General features: G+C 40.2%; 1 long non-coding RNA gene across 1 annotated transcript; it reads left to right on the top strand.

The window, feature by feature from the left end:
• Window positions 1-803: 803 nt before the first annotated feature.
• On the top strand, window positions 804-14,118 carry LOC130456068 (uncharacterized). The gene is made up of 2 exons (XR_008914338.1): window positions 804-1,190; window positions 8,623-14,118. It is a non-coding gene; the product is annotated as an uncharacterized LOC130456068 (long non-coding RNA).
• Window positions 14,119-18,816: the final 4,698 nt, after the last annotated feature.

Below are 18,816 nucleotides of genomic sequence, written 5' to 3'. Positions count from 1 at the left end.
ATAAAGATTATACATGTGCAATTACAAAAAGCATATTTCCATATTAATCACACATATTAATATGTATAATTTCTATATTTAACATATAGCAGCTAGGTAGCCCAGTACATAGAGTATGAAATTTGGAGTCAGGAAAATCTGAATTCAAATCCTTTTTCAGATATTTACTAGCTGCTAAGCAAGCCTCAGTTTCTCCTTCCTATAAAATGGAAATAATAATAGACCTACCTCCCAGAATTATGGGATGAGATCATATTTGTACAACATTTTGCAAACTTTAAAGCACTATGTAAATGCTAGATAGTATCATTATAAAATGCTATCTAGTTATCACTGCCTCGGACACCTATTGCCTATGTGGCTTTGGGGAAGTCCCCTTACTTCTCCGTATTCCAGGGAATATGTTACAGATAGAAGTGAATCAGTTGGGAGGAAGCAATTCCATTCTTCCCAGAAATCACGAAATCACAGGTCTGGACCACACGTTCAAAAAATCATTTATTAGCAAATGCTGTTATGGACCGAACTGTTTGGCGGAAGCAGCTGGCTTAGCCAGAGGAGCCAGCCCATTTTTCTTGTACGGCCGCTCCTTTTCCCTACAAACATTGCTCCCCCCGGGAAGCCAAAGCACATTAGAGGAGGGATAATGTCACCGTGGCGTTGACTGAGCAAGATGGTGGCCTCCTTTTAAGCGGTGCCTGTGTGTGTGAGGGCGAGGGTGGGAGAGTGCCTGCGTGTGTGTTCGTGCCTGCGTCCTTCCGCGGGAGAGTACGGTTCTGTTAGTTGAGTAAATAAGGATCCACCATGCTCATAAAATTCCAGCACAGTCAAGCATGATGGGGCCATCTGCCACTTGCACAGTGAAACCTCACTTTATAGCCCTCAGCTGCAGTGGGCTCCCCTTCCTCGTGACTGGCTCTGGAACCGGTTGTGCAAGGAGGCCAATCCCCGCCCCTGCTGGCCCCACAGACCACTGGACCGTGGCCGCTGGCCTCTGCTGCGGGGACTCCCAGCCTCCTGGCCAAGGGCAGCCGTTCTCTAGACGGGCCTTCCCCACAGAGTCCAAGCCCTGAGTGGCTGCAGCCGGTGGACAGGAAGATGGATTACACTCGTCTAGTTCGCCCTTAGCTCACCCGTGATTATAATTACGTTAAATTGCTATTTAATGGGGTACACATCATCTTCTGACAGTAAGTAATTTTTATAATCTGTATTTACAATAAACTATTTTGTCTCAGTTTGGGGAGGAAAAACCTGCTGAACCCCCTACCAGAGCCCCCCTCCCGTCCCCACTGGTAGGCTTTGGATTTCTGCACACACAAAAAACCATCTGCCTTCATGAGCCTCCTGTCTTTGCTGCCGTCAACATCGGAGCCCTCAGATAGGAAAAGAAGCAGCTCCCCCAAAAGGGCTTCCAAGGGAACAAACTTCTGGACTGAAAAAGAAAACTCAGTCCTTACGAGGACTGAATGAGAAGCGAGCTTGGGAGCCAGGGAATTACAGTACAGCCCAACTAAGCTCCCGAGGCTTAGAGTTCAGTGTCCGGTGCCGTGAGATCCCCTCCGGGGCTTGAAAGCTCCTATTTCACCTCTAGCAGCTGAGTTTCAGGCCTAGGGCTCCCTTTTGCTTGTTGAGAGGGAGAAATTCCTTAGAAGCAAGTGCCCAGAGGAGACTGAGGGTGTGATTGGAAGAGTTTCTATTTATCCTCACCAGTTTTAGCATCTTTAGGATAACATGAGAGGAAGGAAGGAAGGAAGGAAGGAAGGAAGGAAGGAAGGAAGGAAGGAAGGAAGGAAGGAAGGAAGGAAGGAAGGAAGGAAGGAAGGAAGGAAGGGAGGGAGGGAGGGAGGAAGGCAGGAAGGAAGGCAGGAAGGAAGGAAGGAAGGGAGGAAGGAAGGAAGGGAGGGTGTCAAGGAAGCTCATCCCCTCCCCCTTCCTGAGTAATTTACCTGTCCATCAAACATTCCTGACATACCAGGTTTGCGTGGGCTTGCCTACCTGGGGATACGTTCTGTATGTCAATAAAGTTAAGGTTTGGGGCAGGAAGGGTGAGACCCAGGAGAGAAAGGGAGAGAAAGGGAGAGATGGCCGAGAAGACCATGAGGGAAGCCTGAGGAGAAAGGACAGTGCAGGAGGTGAGGGGGAAATGAGAAAGGAACTGGCAGCTCAGAGTCACTCATTAAATTAATTTTGAGGGTACTTCCAGACGTGCATTAGGGCCCAACAGAACTCCCTATTCCCCCAACTTTGAAAACGGGGTGGCTGTTCCAGGGGAAGGGATTTAACTCCATTTTTTTCTCTCCCTCCCCCACCCTCAAACTTTGCTTGTAAACTGCCTAGCTTCGTTTGCATGTCTAAAGCCACATTTTACTTGGGAGGGCCCATCTTCATTAGCATTTTAAAAAGCACTCTTGTTACTCTGCTAGTAACTGCTGATTCTTTAGCATATTAAAAGACAATTTTTTTTGGCATTCTCTTTAGCTGACTTCTTGCTTAGCTAGGTCTACCCACAGGAGCCTTCCATGCTACCCGCACTATAGCGCCACCCACTCTTGAAAATTAAATCGACTAGAAAAGTTTTTTAAAAAATTCCTTTACTACTGCTACTAGTGATCTAAAATAATGCTATTAAATTGTATATATTTAAGTAAAAGGATTATTAATAGGAAATATTAATAATATTGAATTTAAATTAAAATGAAATTTCTACATTTGAAAAAAGTCAACATTCAATCAAATTAATTACATGCAATAGTAAGGAATAATTTTAGGACACAATAGTATTAATACTATTAATTACTAATGGTTATTATTGATTATTGATACTTGTTAATGGTTTATGGTTGTTAATAACATCATCAATAATTTTAATAAATGCATACTGTTATTAATTATTAATGGCAACAATTATTAAACTAAATACACATTCATTGTTGATACTATTGCTGTGCTATAATTACTGTTTCCTTACATTAGCTTTTGTTGTTTTTATTTTAAGCCTTCTTTTATTGCCTTCCACAATAACATTGAAGAACTTTGTGTTTCCATTTTTTTTTAAGTTTTAGGGACTTTTCATTGTTTAAGCTGCTAATTTAGCAATACTCATACTAGCTTAAATAAGACATACAGACTAGACAATATGGGAAATACTGCAACTCATCAAAGGAAATCAGGAAATATTCCTCCTGATTCAGCCCTGTATAAACTTTTAAATAACTGGAGTGATCCAAATTTGCCTAAGGAGAATTGGATGACAAAGAAAGAAGCTAGAAAGCTTTGTATGGCATGGATGGACATATCTTTTACCTGGCCAAAATATGGCTCTTTTGACTTCAAGATCTTAAAAGATTTGAAGTTAGCCATTAAAAACAAAGAGTCCAAAGATTATAAATATTGGTACTTTTGGGCCTATTTTGTGGATAAATCCACCATTCCCTCCAGTAAGGAAACTTTGGAACCAAACCATTCTAGCTTGCTACAGTGAAATGTAGCAAGGATGATGCTCTGTCATCCCACTTGATCTGTGAGGAGGTTTCTCATACTGACCCAAACCAAGACTTGAATCCTTTAGCTTCTCTCCCTGTCAGACCTCACTCATCCCCTACTCCTCCCATTCCCTTTCCTCCCAATCTCTATCCTCCTATGCCCACCCATCTCCCCTATCCCTACCCATATCATCCCTACTTAAATCCTTTTCCATACCCTCCTTCTACCCACTGTACTGTGACCCCTCTAGACCTCACCCATCCTACTCCTCTCCACCCCGTCCCCAGCCCCTCCCCCAGTCTTTTCCCTCTACCTCCCCACCTGCTGACCAGCTTCATTCCACCACACCACCCCCTTCCCCTACCAGCCTCACTACAACCCACTCCATTGAACTCCAGAATACAGGCCAAGCAGCAGTTGCTACAGATGATTCAAATAAAGGTCTTTTCCCTCTAAGAGTTGTCCCTACATATAACAAATGTGGAGATTTAGTAAACATTAGACATATTACACCCTTTTCTCCACAGGACATTGAGAGATTCAAAGAAAAAACACCTTCATATGAAGCTGAGCCTGTGGTGGTGATAAATAAGTTTGAAAGCATTTTCCTCACATATGGCTTGATGTAGAAGATTTGCTCCAGGCCTTGCTAACAGAAAGGGAAAGGAATAAGATTCTTTCTCTTGTTAATCAGGCCCAAGGAGAGGGAACACTTCACTGGCCAACTGAAGATCCCAAATGGGACCCAAATTCAGAGCAAGATTACTTACAACTATCCCAGGCTAGAAATGCATTGTTAAAAGCTATGAAAGCATGTTCTGATAGGCCTGGTACATGGACTAAATTTGAAAATCTTAAGCAAGAAAATAGCGAAAGTCCCACCCAGTTTACGGATAGACTTATCGAGCTGGGAGGAAGCTATATTGAGCTTGATCTGGTTAGGGAATGGGGCCTTAGACAAATCAGAATGCAATTTGTGAAAAATAGTTGTAAGGTAGTTAGGAATTATTTTATGACTAGCTGTCCAAATTGGCCTACTATGGACCTTGATGAATTGAAAAGAGTAGCAGTTTATGCTTTTGAGGGACAAAAGGAGAAGGAGGACACTGATTTAGTTGAAGCATTAAGGAAGGAAATAAAGGAATTAAGATCTAAACAGGGTGAGAAGGATAAGGAGACTTCTACTTTAGTAGAGACATTGAGGAAGGAAATAAAAGAATTAACTGAAACAGTTGTGAAAATAAAGCAAGGAGAGATCATAGCTCCCTTACAAGAATCCACAAACCAACCACTAACATGTTACTTTTGTGGGAAAATTGGTCATGTGATTATGAATTGTAAAAAGAAAAATCAGGAAAATAGGAAGGCTTTTGACTATGGAAACCTGCCATTTGTTGATAAATGTTATGGGACTTTCTTTAATGATTATGTCTGATTCCAGGAGAAGGAAACAAAAAAGCCACTATACAGTGCCAAGAAGCACGAGGTCAAAAGCAGACCAAATCCAATCCTGGGAGGATTGTTGAACTTCTTTGCCAATACAAAAGGACTTGAACCCAGTGTGAGAATCGAGGTTGCGGCACTTGACATATGTTAAGACACAGGACTTTCTTGAACCTACACTACATGTGCAATACTTTTGAGTCAAGTGCCTCAGGCTGGCTATCATCCTGGTTCCCCCTATCTCTGACAGTGAAGGTACAATCAGATCAGGGAATGGATTTTCCCATTTGCTGCTGAAACTTAGTCCTTTTTCTCTTATAGTTTGGCAATTTTCTGTAGTCCTGGCTACAAATGGGTAAAGTTCTATATTGTTGCTATTGTCCTATGGGCTTCTGAGACATAAGTCACTTTAATTATGTGTCACTTTAATTGGTCCTTGCTGTGATTCAAGAACCTATTAGAGGTTTATTATTTTTTTACTTAGAATTTTAAACACATGAGATTTTTATTTTATTTTTTTATCATTTCTGTACTTATTTTTTATACAGAATTTCATTAATTTTTACTTTTTTGGGGGGGGTTTGTTTTTGCTTTGTTTTCTTTTGACAATTGTTTCATATACCTCATAACTCAGTCGTGTATCCCAGTGTGATTCTGGTGTTGGTCAACACCCTCCTCAGGGGGATTGTATAATTATCCTAAAATGTAAGGTTTAAAATATTTTGGAGAAATTTCAGGAAAAGAAACTTGCCAACATCCAAAATCAAGAAAGTGGATCCTTTTGGAGAAGGTGCTGTAAAGATGCCTGAAGAAGCTACAAATTGCATCAAAAGATCCAGAATGAACTTTGGGATATAATGAACTGAATTGAAGGGGGTTGAATATACTTATTCTGAATGTCAACTCTTATGCCAAAGGGGACTTCTCCCTAGTTGGCATTTTGCCAATGCATTTATCAATCAGTTTTTTTTTTTAATTTTACTCCCATCTCTAACTATTGTAACTCCCTCTTAGAAAAATGTTATTGTATGTACTTTTAGCTAGAAGGTATTTAGAGTTATAAGATAGTTATATTTAAATGATCCATTGGGGAGACGGGTCTCCCAAAGGATCACAGGGCCCTTCCTGAGTAACTTTACATGTCCATCAAACATTCCTGACATACCAGGTTTGTGTCAGCTTGTGTCAGGATACGTTCTGTATGTCAATAAAAGTTAAGGTTTGGGGCAGGAAGAGGGAGACCAACGAGAGAAAGGGAGAGATGGACAAGAAGACCATGAGGGAAGCCTGAGGAGAAGGGACAATGCAGGAGGAAGAGAGGCAAACCAGGTTCCCTTACTGACTCCAAAAGAAAGTGCCTACTATGTGCTGGGCACTGTGATAAGCACTTTTCAAAAATTATTTCATTTAATCCTCACAACAACCTTAGGAAATAAGTACCATATGAGGAAACTGAGGTACACAGAATTTAAGTGAGTTGCCCAGGGTTATACAGCTAGCAAGTATCCAAGGCTGGATTTGAATTCAGGGCTTCCTGGCTTCAGGGCAGCACTCTAGTTGCAAAGAACCTCAGAAATCATTTGCTTGTCTCATTTTTCGCTGAGAAAGAAGAGACCCAGAAAGGTGGAATAATTTACTCAAGACCACACAGCTATATAGTAGGGAAACCAGAACCTCAGTGTTGGAATTCCTAGTCCAAAGTTGCTTCTACCCTACATTTTCTGTAATTGACATATAAAGGATTCATTCTTTAGTATCAAAGCATTGCTGTCTTCAAGAGTTTTCTTTAAAAAAGAGAAAACTCCTGGAAGGGTCTTCCTCAAGAACGTCCCTTCTCCCTTGGTGAGTTATTCACGTTCCAGATTGTAGAGCCCTTTCAGAGACCGAATTGTAAAAATGTAGTGGAATGCCTTTGGAACACAGGTTCTGTGTTCTAGGGTCTGTGAACTTTTTAAAAAAATATTTTGATAACTATTTCAAAATTCCTTTGTAATCTTTTGTATTTTGTTTTATGCATTTCGAAATAGTATTCTGAGAAGGGTCCAGAGGTTCACCAGACTGGGAAAGGATTCCATGCATGATATAAAAAAAAGGTTAAGAATCTTGGCTTTAGAAAGTCCCCTACTGGGGACATCTGAGCTGGTGAGGTCATCTGTTGGTACCTTGGCAACAAGTCAGAGCTGTTAACTTAAGCTGAGTGGGTGTGAACAAGGGGAGTCAGCCCTCCATATATCAAAGAGCTAGACAGTGCCTGGGTGGAAGAAATTGCCAAGGAATTAGGTGGCTAGAACTCAAGAACCCCCAAAAATTTTTGACAGAATAAAGAGTTATTCTTTGATGGGTTTAATAGCATGTAATCATAGGATTCTTGATGGAAGACTTGGAAAGATCCTTAGAAGGCATCTAGTTCAATGCCCTTGTTTTTACAGAGGGAAAAACAGGATTGGAAAGTGACTTGTCTGAGATAGTTACAAAATGGACTCAGTGGTATGGTGGGAGGAAAAAGCTCAAAATGTTAACTTTCACTTTAGCAAAAGCATCTTCATGAACCCTTATTGAGCACCTACTGGGTATAGCATACAAGCACTGGACATTGTGCAAGTTGTTGGGATACAAAGCTGAATCAGACAGTCTTTGTCCTTTAGGGGATTCTGGGTTAACTGGGTTAATAGATGATACACATAGGGATGGCAAAATGTCTAATCCTAACCCTCGTGCATGAATCATAATATAATCTTAGCTTTAGAGTTCAAGGGGCTTTGCTGTTGTTGAGTTCTTTTTCAGTCATGTCTGACTCTTTGTGTCCCCACTTGGGATTTTCTTGGCAAAGATGATAGAGTGGTTTGCCATTTCCTTCTCCAATTAATTTTACAGATGAGAAAACTAAAGCCAATAGAATTAAGTGACTTGCCCAGGGATACTCAGCTAATAAGGGTCTAAGGCTGGATTTGGACTCAGGTCTCTGACTTTAGACCTGGTGCTCTATTCACTGAGCCACTGAGATATCTAGCTATCCCAGAGGAAATTTAAAGATTTTCTAAGCCAGCCTACTCATTTTATAGATGAAGAAAATGATTAGCCCCTTTTCTTTAGGCTAATCAATAACCTCTCAGAGCCTCAGTTCCCCCATGTAGAAAGTAGGCAAGCATGAATAGAAGATATTTAAGTTTCCTCCTAGATCTTAATATTCTGTGATTCTAATGGAATAGACAGTTGTTTAGTCATTTCAGTCCTCTCTAACTGTGCCCCCATTTGGGGTTTTCTTGGCAAAGATACTGGAGTAGTTTGTCATTTCCTTCTCCAGTTCATTCTACACATGAGGGAACTGAGGCAAAAGGAACTAAGTGACTTGCTTAGGTCACATAGCTAGGAAGTATCTGAGGTCACATTTGAACTCAGGTCTTCCTGACTTCAGGTCTGGCATTCTAGCTACTGTGCCACCTAGCTGCCCTGGTATACTCAGTAGAGATAGTGATGGCTGGAAGAATTCAGAGGAGGGAGAAATCTCTCTGGGCTGGGGACAAATCAGGAAGTAAACCCTAAAGAGTAAAGTTGGGTAGGAAAAATTGGTGGATAGGAAGGGAACTTTCTCAGAAGAACATAAACTCCCTACAAGCAGGAGTTGTTTTGTTGTTGTCTTTGTTTGTAGTTCTTAATATCATTTAAAAAAAACAACCTTTCCTTCTGTCTTAGAATCAATACTAAGGAGACTTCTGGTCAAGATGGCAGCTTAGAAGCAGCAAAAGTTCAGACCTCTGAAAACCCTTCCTTACCGATCACAAACTGAATGCTCCTAGGGGACTAAAATTCAAACTTAAAACAGGACAGAGCTGGGGAACCCTCCTTCTGGACTCAAATCAAAAGGTATGCCCCGCAAAAGCCAGAATCCTAGATCACTTGGGTCTAAGGGGAAGGCAGAAGGAAGGTCCCAGGACCCCTCCCCCCCAACCCAGAGCGCTAAGCCTGCAGCAGCAGTGGGAAACTCAGGGCTGGCAAAAGTGCTATTCTGAAGGGCTCATCTTGAAAGCAACCTGGGCCAGTCTTGGGGCATCCAACACAGACGCCAGGGAAGCAGCCTGAGAGATGGGGGGAGCCTGTAGCCCCTTGGCTGGGTCCTTCCATCGGAGTCTCACTGGAGGTTTTTGCCTCAGGGCACGTCCAGACCAACCCAGCTGAACCTAATCCCATCAGGAGCCCTCAGAGCTCAAGGAGGCCAGGACCTCTCCCCCCTTAGAGTGCAGGGCCCTCTGAAAGGACAGGAACCTCAGAGCCGGCAAAGGCACTGAGGTACCTTGCGGACAGTGCTGTGCCAGGCTCAGAGTGTGGAAGTAAGGCAGCGGAGCAGCAACACCCAAAATGCTGGCAGGCAGGGGAAGGCAGACCCTTGGCTTCCCCGGGAAGAAAGCGCAGCTGCGGAGAACGGACAATTTGCCTGGGGCTAAAGCCTCGGCCCATCAGACAGATACACCAAGAGCCAGTCCTCACTCAGATTTCTGACTGGAAAGGGGAAGAAAAACCATAGAGATGGCAAACAGTACAGAAGTGCAAAAGCCTCCAAACACCAAGAAAAGCAAGAAGAAGGGGGTGACTTTGGACACATTTTATGGAGCAAAAATACAAAATACAGAGGAGATAGAAGAGGAAACACAAACAAATGCTCCAAAACCTTCCAAAGGAAATGGAAATTCTCCACAAACTCTTGAAGAATTTAAATCAGAAATTAACAAAAAGATGGAAGCCTTCTGCCAGGAAAAGTGGGAAATAATGCAAAAGGAATTAAATCACAAAAAAACGCAACCACAGAAGCAACTTGACCAAACTGAAAAGGAAAACCAGTCTTTAAAGGTCAGAATCAGGCAACTGGAAGACAATGCTCTTGCAAAAGAGCAAGAATTAATAAAGCAAAGTCAAAAGACTAAAGAATTAGAAGATAACATAAAATATCTCACTGATAAGATCCAATATTGGTTCCAAGGCAGGAGAGAAAGGGCTAGACCATGAGGACTAAGTAACTTGTCCAGGATCATTCCACTAGGAAGTGTCAGAGGCCACATTTGAACCTAGGACCTCCTGTCTCTCAATCCACTGAACCACCTAGCTGCCCCTGTCCTGCCCTTCTCCTAGAAGTCTAGAGGAAAAGGTACAGGCCATAGAATCATAAATTTAGATCTGGGAAAGATCTTCTAAGTTATATCTAAACCCTTCACTTTACAGAGGAGGAAATTGAGGCAGAGAATGATTAAAGGACTTGCCCAGTGTAACAGCTAATAAATATCTGATGTGGAATTTGAATCCAGATGTTTGTGAGAGTGCCCTGGTCAGTCCATTATCCTTTTTCTTGTTCTTTTCTAATTTTCTGAGATGAAGGAATGTTGGAGAACAGAACTCTGTCAACCAGGGAGAAGGAACTAATCTCCAGAAGGCTGGGACAGAGGGAGCAGGGGAAGGGAGTACAAGCTCTTTTGGAGAACCCTAAGAAACTATGACTACACTCTGTTTTCCCATTTAGGCTCTGAACCAGCCTCACCAGATTGGGGAGAGAATTTTCCTGAAGCAGCCAGTCTCTAGGTGATTTTCCAGGGTGAAAGTCACTTTTCAGACCCAAATTTTTTGATCCCATTTTTTGTTTTGTTGTGTCTTGAAAGGAAAAGATATTTACTAAAGCCTCCTGAAATGTTCCAATCCAAACATTCCCTCACCTTTCTGGAATTTCATTTATTCTGAAGACTAGCTCTGAAAAACAAGGACTGCCTGAATTTTCCAGATACTTGGAGTTTCCTTTCCCTCCTTTTTTCTGTGTACCAAGTAGTCACTTCTGACAGCAATAAATCATTTCTTTTGGGTGCCATTTCCTTAACTCCATAAAGCTCTTGCTTGAATCTTGGGCTCCTAGGAGGGTAGAGCTGTAAGGGCCCTTTGGGGTCATCCCATGTTTGCTGCTGCTTACCATTTGTGTGACCTTGGACAAGGACCCTTCTCTGGGCCTTAGTTTGTAAACTGTATGTTTCTTCTTATGAGAGAAGTCGGCCCCTTTAAGAGTGGACTGTCTGTAGCTGAAACCAGGCTCTAAAACTGTGGGAGATCTGTCTATAGCAATTATCAAGGAGAACAATTATATACAGATGGAGAGGAAGTATCAGAAAAGAGGAGGGGGAGCTTACAAGGAATTAGTAAAGCAGCTCCACAAATTGCAGCCAGTAGGAAAAAAAAATGGCCATCATAGGTTTTGATGGAAGCCTGAGGCATCCCACTGAGAGCTTCTTCCCTCTATAGATACAAGACAAGGAAGCCAGAGGGTGGACCTAGAGACTTTGGAGTGTTAACATGTGTGTTTATTTTTTTAAGTGTATTTCACTTTAAAATTATGATTTTACTAACTCGACACACTTGGGCATAACTGTGCCATGTTCAATATGTACTTCTGACCATTAAGAAATCCAGTAGTCATGGTACATCAATGGAAAGAGTTCTTTTTGAGGAATCAGAAGAGAAGGGCTCTAATCCCACCTGATATTTACCATGTGTATGGCTTTTGGCAAATCACTAACTCTATGGGAATCAGTTTCCTCATCAGCAAAATGAAAGGGTTGAATTAGACAGCCTCTGAAATCCCTTCCAACTCTAGTCCTAAAATCTATAATCTATTCATTTTTACAGGTAAGGAAACCAAGGTTCAGAGAAAGAAAGTAACTTAAATGAAGAGGCATAAATGCTAGGGGCAAAACTAGAACCCAGTTCTTTACATCACACCCAATCTAGCAACAACCTCCATTTTCAGTCTTATTTCTCAAAACCCCAAACAGAAAATATCCACTCTAGTAAGATTGATCTCCTTCTACTAGTTCAACAAACATTGATTAAATATCTACTCTTTGGCAAGCACCAAGTTATGGGCAAAGGACACAAAGATTTTAAAAAGTCCCTATAGTCAAGGAACTTGCATGTTGCTGGGTGAAGCACTGTCTGTGAACATACCTTGATCAATGCTTTTACCTCCCGGGTTTTACTCGGGTTGTACACAGCCACCTTTCATTCTCTCTCCTTTCCCTTTTCTCTTTAAGAATCCTGTACATACATTCAAAATAACTGTAGACAAAATAAAACCTGGGAGTCTACCTGCCAAGACAAACTCAGAAATTATATGAACACAACTGTGAAACATTTTTCACACAAATAAAGTCTTATCTAAAGAACTGGAGAAAATAAGGGGCAGCTAGGTGGTTTGGGGGACTGAGAACCAAGTCCAGAGAGGGGAGATCCTAGGTTCACATCTAATCTCAAGATACTTCCTAGCTGTGTGACCCTGGGCAAGTCACTTAACCCCCATTGCCTAGCCCTTACTGCTCTTCTGCCTTAGAACCAATACACGGTATTGATAGAAGATAAGGAATTGGAAAAAATATTAATTGCTCACGGGCAGGCTGAACCAATACAATAAAAGTGACAAGTTTACCCAAATTACAGAATCCTGTACATCCCAGCTCAAGCGCAACCTTCTCTGTGAACCTCTCTGACCACCTCAGCTCATCATTATCTCTCCATATCTTCTAGAGCATTAACTTTCTATTGATCTTTGAGTCAGGCAGACATGAGTTGAAATCCCATCTCAGATATTTTCTGCCCGTGTCCTTGACTTCTCTGCACCTCAGTTTCTCTGATTGTAAGTAAAATGGGGTTAAAAAAACCCATTACTTTGCAGGATTATTGTAATGATCAAATGAAATAATGTGTGCAAAGTGTTTTCCAAACTCTAAAGTGCTATGTAAATGTGAGCTACATTTAGCATTTATGTGAGGAAACTGCTGTATAATTTTAAGAAAAAAGTTTTCTGTTATATTTATGTGCATTTTAAAGTGCTCAAAGGAAAGTCCTCTTTTAGAACAGAGTGTCAAAAGCAGGAATGAACTAACACCATTTAACTGTAGTTAATAGGTGATCTATACAGGACAAATATGTAGAGGGAGGAGGGAAAGCAGTGAGTAGTGTGAAAGCCTGGTTGCCAGAGTAAACTCTCTTCAAATTGGAAAAAAAGTAGTCACTGTGAAAGGAAACTTAGAATGTGATTCCAATGTTTCTCTGTTTGGCTCAAAGAGAGACAGGACACATGGACTTGGTGGGTGGGGATTGAGGAGAAAGGGACAAGCTGCTGAGTGGTGGGAGCTAAATCTATGCAACAGCCAAGTTTCTTCTTGGAAGGATTGAATTAGCAAGAGAAGGACAGAGAGAAAGCAGAGAAAGCCACAATTAAAGGCTTTTTAACCTGACCTACTACAGTCTAAGGTGATGAAAGTTTTAACATTGAAAGATTACTGAATTGCTGTCAATAATCTTTGAAAAAGACAGAAGGAAAAATGGCCAGATTTTCAAAAGAAGAAAAAAAAAGGATGGAGTCTGCAAATTATAGTGTGTGTGTGTAATTTTTATTCCTGGCCAAGTTGTATAGCATATTATTAGAGGGATGGTTTGTGAGCATTTAGAAAGAGAGGCAGTGATTATTTAAAAGTCAGCATGGTTTCATGGTTAGTCAGACTAACCTCATTTCCTTTTTGGATAGGGTAACCCTGATTTGGAGATCAGGATATTTGGAGATCAGGATAGCATTGCAGACATAGCAAAATTAGATTTCGACCAAATATTTGACAGTCTCTCATGTTATGCTTATAGAAAAGGTGAAGAGATTTGGGCTAAATAGTATAGTATTGGTTGAATGACAAGACCCATTAATTAGTCACTATCAACTTGGAAATCTCTAGGGGAGTATCCCAGGGCAACTAGGAGGTACTGTAGATAAAGTTCTGGGTCTGGAGTCAGGAAAATTCATCCACTTGAGTTCAAATCCAACCTCAGACTCTTTTAGCTGTGTGACCCTAGGCAAGTCACTTTACCCCCATTGGCTTCAGTGTCCTCAACTGGAAAATGAACTGGAGAAGGAAATGGCAAACAACTCTAGTATCTTTGCCAAGAAAACTGCAATTGGAGTCACAAAGAGTCTGACAAAATTGAAAAGGGGCTAACTAAAAAATTAACAATAGTTAATATTTACATAGTATTTTAAGCTTTGCAATGAACCTTACCATAATACAAATTATGGCAATATTATCATGAAATAGTGCAAAATTAGGAATAGATAAAGGTAATGAATATGGATCAGGACTAAAAAGAGAATAAAGACTTGTAGACTATACAAAAGTTTCAAACCTATATGTCATGAATTTTTTCCTCAAGAAAAGAATAAGAAATTAGGCATATATAAATTGAATGACACCACAGAAGGTGAAATTTATTAAATTTTAACAGAAAGGAAATTACTTGTTGCTATTATGGTAGTCACTCCTGAATCAGTTCTCAATACATGTCCAGTCAGACCTTCAAATGAGTAAAGCCAAATTCAGTTAGCACAAAATTAGAAGGAATAAAAAAATGAGAAAAAGAGTTGGCATGCAATGGAAACAATTCCAACATGATTATTAAAAACAAACTATTGATACTAAAAAGTGGGATGTGGATGAAAGAAAGGACATAGACTCTGATTACAATAATTTCACACAGAAATTAAACTGGTATAAACCATTTGCTACAATAAGGAAGTCAAAAGAGCCCCAAGTACCTAAGTCAGAAAACATTTGACTTACTTGCCAAATATAGATATATGGTAGCCTCAGGCAATGCTGGTTTGGAATATGGACTTGTTTGTAAAATCTCATGTCCCTCTACCTCTGCTCTCATGCTGGGGGCCAGGACATTGGACAGTGTCCCCTGCTTTCCTCTTCTAAGAGCCCATCTATGGGCAGCAGCTCCCCCTGAGAATGACATAGGCACCATGGATCACATGCTATTTATCTGTTCTCAGGGAACTGTCATCATTGACAACTAGTTATGCTTTTTTCAGAGAAAAAGGGAGAGAGTAGCTTTACTATGTGCTGGTACTTAAAGACCTCAAACCTATCAATATTTTGTTTAGAAATAATATTAATGGTTAATCATAATAATAATGATAGTATAAAATAATTAATAGAGCAGCTGGGTGGTGCAGGGAATAGAGTACAAGGCCTAGAGACAGGAAAACTCATCTTCTTTGAGTTCAAATCCAACTTCAGACACTTGCTATGTGACCCTGGGCAAGTCACTGAACTGAGGAAGCCTCAGTTTCCTCATCAGTAAAATGAGTTAGGGAAGGAAATGGCAACCCACTCCAATATCTTTGCCAAGAAAACCCCAAGTGGGAATCACAAAAGAGGTGAACATGACTGAAAAATGACTAAGCAAAAAATTAATAATAGTTAACATTTATATAGTATATTAAGCTTTGCAATGAGCTTTACCATAATACAAATTATGGTAAATGCTATTACTTTTCCCCATTTTCCAAATGGGGAAACTGCAGGAGATAGCAGTTAAGTGACATGTCCAGAATCAAACAATTAGTAAGTGGTGTGAAGATTAAATTTAACTCTCTCCTGATTGTGAAAATGAAATTAACTCTTCCCGATTGTGAAGAGTAAATTGTAACCCCTGACTATTTTTAGATTTAATTACCAAAAGTGTAAACACCCGACTTAAAAGTTGAGTGGAGAGATCTGCCCATTTTTAGATTTTATCACCAAAGGTGTAAACACCCCATTCACACTTGAGTGGGGGAGGTCTGTGACCCACGTGTACAATAGTGGGTGGTGAATCAGAATTAAACTGACTGCCCCTGGGCAGTCCTAAAGGAAAACTAACTGTGACTGGGGAAGGCACAGGAAGTGACACAAAAGAAAGTGTCTTTAAAAGGGAGTTACAACTTCCTGAGTGCAGTTCTTACTTGGAGTTCTGAGTTCAAGTTGAGACTGGAGAAGAATCTGCTGACTGGACCTGAGCCCCTGTTCCTGGTGAGGCTTTTCTTAAATCTCTACCTTTTGGACTGACACGTGGTGAGTAAAAATGCTGACTCCTTTCCTGCATATTTTCTGAAGAAACTAGCCTCAGGAGAGACCTACCTCTTGAGAGAGTTTTCCCCACATCCTCAGCTTTGCCAAGGTCAACTGAAACTAACTCTCCCTGCCCAGGTTGAGCCAGGGGGCAGGAGTAAATTACTTAGTGCTTAGGCTAGATATCTACCCCATCCTCTCTGATTTTCTAACTTCACTCTTTCTATATTTTGTAAATAAATCTCTTTGGAATAAATTAAATTCCTGGCAACCCTATTTTAAATATAATACAGTCCAACCTTTTTACAATATAAACTCCTATTTCCCCCTTACAGTGGCTGAGGGAAGATTTGAATTCAGGACGTCCTGCCTTATGAGTCTTGTGCTTTTTCCACTATGCCAACTCCAGTGGGCCTGGGTTCTTTGAATCAGGAACATATCTAAGTATAATGTCCACCCCTGATCCCAATCAGGTACTAGCCTTGAAGGACTGGGCAACTCAATGTTGAATCATCTCATGTATAGCCATTGATCCCTTCTCTGTGCAGAATCATTACATCATCGATAAAATAACTGACCATTGGTTCCTAGACTTTGTGTTCCATACTGTGATGTTTGGGAAAGGCCCTTATGACATGGTGTTCCTAGTGTTTCAGAATCAGTTTTGAATTCCATAGTGCTCCAGGCATTCCACAGCATCACTATAGGTATTGACTTCCACAATGACTATGGATGCTCAATATCACATCTCTCCTCATTCAGCTGGAAACACTAGAAAAATATCTCCAGGCCAACAGGTTACCTGCATCTAAGGGGACTTTCACTCAATTTAAGAACATGAAATCTCCTATAAAGAGGAATCTACAGTGGAATCTTGAAATAAAGAGTGGAAAAACCCAAAATATACATTATTATATTATTTCAACTTTATTTTTATAAAATATAAAAAGAAAAAGAATAACCATCACAAATGAAGAAATATGACTTATAAAATTACAAAGAACAAATGTGGTTCCAAAGAAGATAGGTGAGAAGACAACCCCAACCCCTCACTCTTTCAAAAAGCTGGGAGATCTTTTCTTTTTTAATATATATTTTCAAACTTTTTCAAAATGTTGGTCATTTTTGCTCATTTTTTCTTCCTTTAAAAAATACTATTCATTATATATGGGATAACCTTGGGAGATGAATAGGAAAAAGATACTGAAAGAAATTCTGGTAATGTAAAAAAAAATTTTTTTTAAAGGAAAGGTAAAAACCACTAATGGGCAGCTTAATTCAAATTAGTTACAATGAAACATTTGGTTCCAGAAGATATAGGATGAAACATTTACTGACTCTAAGAAGAGAGGTAGTACACTCTAGGTAGGGCATATTGCATAGTCAGACCAGGTCACTTTGTTGGTGGGTTCAACTTGACTGTTTTTTCTTTTTACAAGGCAGGGTCCAATGACAATGAAATAATATTAGAAAAATGAGGGAAAGGATGCAGAGAGGCAAAGAAAACAAAGCAGTGTATGAGACAGAGACAGGGAGAGAGAGGAACATTGTAGTCATAGTCAGAAGAGGAGAAACAGAGCCTAAGACAAAAATTTTCTCTATTTTCTATTGATTTCTGAGCATCTTGTTAGACTTACAGAGGATCCCAGCTCTTTGGGTCCCCCCCAGGATTAGCCTGGATGGGATCTAAGGGTTTCAAGCCAAACTTAAAACTCCTATGAGCCTACCAAAAAGAAACCAAAAGAGGATTGGAAGTTCTTTTTAGAAGATACTTATACTTTGCCACTTTGGCAAATCCTTGATTCTCATTCACATGGACTCTCCTTCCAGTGTCTCTGTCTTATTCCATGCCTGTCTTGTTCATATCTTTCCATCAGTCATTCATAAATGAGGTTTCTCTTCTCATCTCAGCAATTACATCATAATACTCGGGCTGCCTACATTTTCTTATTTTCTCTAGGGGACTGTCCTAACTCTTTTTCTGATCAGATATGTCCTTGATCATGTCTCTGCCCCTGCCCCCTACACATAGAAATACCATATAGAATAGACAGGAGATGCAAAGCTAATTAAATTTATTTGAAACTCCCAAATGGCTTCTCTGCCTGATGTCTGTTAGAGGACAGATGCCTGATTTCTTATAGGCCCTCCCTTTGATCTAATTCAGGCCCAATGCTTGATTTCTATTAGAGTTCATGCAAATGGATCCATACTCATTAGCATGACAAGTCTAAAGGTCTGTATCATTAATGTGACATAATTGGAAGAATACTGGATTTGAAGCCAGGAGAACTGAGTCAAATCCTAGCTTTGCCTTTTGCTATTTATGTAACAAAGAGCAAATCATTCAACCTCTCCAGGCCTCAGTTTCTTCATCTGTACAACTGGTGAAGGGTGTGGGTGGGAAATGTGTGTCAAAAACATGAAGTTCCTTTTCATCTCTAACATCTATAATCATCCGTTTTGAGAGTCCTACATTTTCTTCCTTCCTTCCTTCCTTCCTTCCTTCCTTCCTTCCTTCCTTCCTTCCTTCCTTCCTTCCTTCCTTCCTTCCTTCCTTCCTTCCTTCCTTCCTTCCTTTCTTTCTTTCTTTCTTTCTTTCTTTCTTTCTTTCTTTCTTTCTTTCTTTCTTTCTTTCTTTCTTTCTTTCTTTCTTTCTTTCTTTCTTTCTTTCTTTCTTTCTTTCTTTCTTTCTTTCTTTCTTTCTTTCTTTCTTTCTTTCTTTCTTTCTTCCTTCTTCCTTCCTTCCTTCCTTCCTTCCTTCCTTCCTTCCTTCCTTCCTTCCTTCCTTCCTTCCTTCCTTCCTTTCTTCTTTCTTTCTTTCTTTCTTTTCTTTCTTTCTTTCTTTCTTTCTTTCTTTCTTTCTTTCTTTCTTTCTTTCTTTCTTTCTTTCTTTCTTTCTTTCTTTCTTTCTTTCTTTCTTTCTTTCTTTCTTTCTTTCTTTCTTTCTTTCTTTCTTTCTTTCTCTCTTTCTTTC

Source organism: Monodelphis domestica, chromosome 1 (assembly GCF_027887165.1).
Source record: "Monodelphis domestica isolate mMonDom1 chromosome 1, mMonDom1.pri, whole genome shotgun sequence".
NCBI lineage: Eukaryota > Metazoa > Chordata > Mammalia > Didelphimorphia > Didelphidae > Monodelphis > Monodelphis domestica.
Note: the sequence above shows the minus strand (reverse complement) of the source record. Positions and strands in the feature narration are given on the sequence as shown.